This window comes from Penaeus vannamei, chromosome 22 (assembly GCF_042767895.1).
Source record: "Penaeus vannamei isolate JL-2024 chromosome 22, ASM4276789v1, whole genome shotgun sequence".
Taxonomy (NCBI): domain Eukaryota; kingdom Metazoa; phylum Arthropoda; class Malacostraca; order Decapoda; family Penaeidae; genus Penaeus; species Penaeus vannamei.
Window position 1 is genome coordinate 107,501 of NC_091570.1, and position 2,500 is coordinate 110,000.

Below are 2,500 nucleotides of genomic sequence, written 5' to 3' on the forward strand. Positions count from 1 at the left end.
AGGGCGTCGGTAGGGCGTCTGAGTGCGGGCGTGGGGGCGGGGGGCGAGGCTTGTAATAAGGGCGGTGCGGGCGTGTGGGTTTACGTAAGGAGGAGGGGGAGGGGGGAGGAGGAGGGGGGAGGGGGGGAAGGAGAGGGAAGAGAAGAGGAGGGGGGAGGAGGAGAGGGAAGAGAGGAGGAGGAGAGGGAAGAGAGGAGGAGAGAGGAGGAGGAGAGGGAAGAGAGGAGGAGGAGAGGGAAGAAAGGAGGAGGAGAGGGAAAAGAGAGAAGGAGGAGAGGGAAGAGAGGAGGAGGAGGAGGAGGAGAGGAGGAGGAAGAGGAGGAGGAGGAGGAGGAGAGAGGAGGAGGAGTGAGGAGGATAAGGAGGAGAGGAGGAGGAGGAGAAGAAGAAGAGTGATAAGGATAAGGATAAGGAAAGGAGAGAGGATAAGGACGAGGAGGAGGATAAGGAGAGGGAGGAGGGGGTAAGGAGAAGGAAGAGGAAAGGGGAGAAGGAGATGAAGATGAAAACCAAACCATTCTTCGGTCCTTAGTCTCCCTCACCCCCCTCCCCAAACCCATCCCCATCCCCACCCCTAGCCTCCTTCCCCAACCCCAACACCCACATAAAGAATTCAAACTGGAACAAGAATCAGATTCGATTCCCGAAGGTTAAGGAAAAACCAGCGAAAGGAATCCGATTAAACTAAATACCACGTGTTTTGAAAAAGGTCGATTAAGCAGAAGTTAAAATCACATCGTGAACAATAACACACACGCACACACACACACACACACACACACACACACACACACACACACACACACACACACACACACACACACACACACACACACACACACACATACACACACACACACATACACACACACACACACACACACACACACACACACACACACACACACACACATTTTTTTCCATATATAAGTCAAGTGAAATATATAAAAAAATATAGACCTAAAGACCAGAAAGAAAAGAAAAAACGCGGTCTGTTTCCACGCTTCGCATTTTTTTCTTTCTCCCTCATGCTTAGGCCTAGGCTGCTCTGGCGAACCTCTTTTCTCTCGCGGAGTGACAGGCCTATTGTCAGGCGCCGTATCGTAAACTGAGCATGGAAGGCAGGCTTGAGCAGGAAGGGTAGGCCTACATCTGGCTCGGCCGCAGCGTGATCAAAGCCAAGGGCCGCTGGGTAATTATCTCCGCACGGACACACGATTTGTATACACGCGCACGTACAGGCGTTCACGTACGGACAAAGGAACGTACAGTCACATTTACATGCGCACGTACAGTCGTTCATGTACGGACAAAGGAACGTACAGACACACACTTACATGCGCACGTAAGTCGTTCATGTACGGACAAACGAACGTACACACATTTACATGCGCACGTACAGGCATTCACGTACGGACAAAGGAATGTACAGACACACATTTACATGCGCACGTGCAGTCGTTCACGTGCGGACAAACGAACACACAGACACACACACTTACATGCGCACGTACATACGCACATACATACATACATACATACATACATACATACATATACGTACATGACTGTATATGTGATTAAGGGGTTTTTGTAGGTGTGTTTTAGGGATATGTGATCTGATTACATTTCTTTTCCTACAATTTGATCGTGAAGGTAAAAGTAATTATCAAGATGTTTTGCAAGACGAGTAATGGATACGTACTCTAATGATTAGGCCTATGGAGAAGATGATGGAGGAGGAGGAGGAGGAGGAAGAGTAAGAGGAGGTGGAAGGAAAGAGGAACTAGGAGGAGGAGGAAGAGGTGGAGGAGGGGAAAGAGAAAGAGAGGGATGGAAAATGAAGAGGAGGAGGAATGGTAAGAGGAAGGGGAAGGAAAGAGGAACGAGGAGGAGGAGGAGGAGGAGGGGAAAGAGAAAGAGAGGGATGGAAAATGAAGAGGAGAAGGAGGAATAGTAAGAGGAAGGGGGAGGGGAGAGGAACGAGGAGGAGGAGGAGGAGGAGGGAAAAGAGAAAGAGGGATGGAAAATGAAGAGGAGAAGGAGTAATAGTAAGAGGAGGGGGAAGGGGAGAGGAACGAGGAGGAGAGGGATGGAAAATGAAGAGGAGAAGGAGGAATAGTAAGAGGAGGGGGAAGGGGAGAGGAACGAGGAGGAGAGGGATGGAAAATGAAGAAAAGGAGGTGGAAGAGGAGATGGCGGACGAAGAAAAAAAGGGAGGGGGGAAACGAGAAGGAAAAAAAACGTGCAAAGGAGAAGACGAAGGCACAACGAAGAAAAGGCAAGGAGACGACCCAGAGACACACGGGCCAAGCGCGAGCAACTTTCTTCTCAGTCGACGGTCGATCTGAGCCTGAAAATGCCGGAGAATCTCCCTGACTTTAGATTGACTGCCTGACTGACTAAATGACTGGCTCACTCACTCTCGCTCTCGCTCTTTCTGCCTCTGGGCGTGTGTGTATGTGTGTGTGTGTGTGTGTGTGTGTGTGTGTGTGTGTGT

At 50.1% G+C, this 2,500-nt stretch overlaps 1 protein-coding gene across 5 annotated transcripts in view; it reads right to left on the minus strand.

Moving 5' to 3' along the window:
* Pi3K21B (phosphatidylinositol 3-kinase regulatory subunit alpha) overlaps positions 1 to 2,500 on the minus strand; it is a 612,638-nt gene that overhangs the window by 45,322 nt on the left and 564,816 nt on the right. The gene's annotated exons all lie outside the window — the stretch shown is intronic.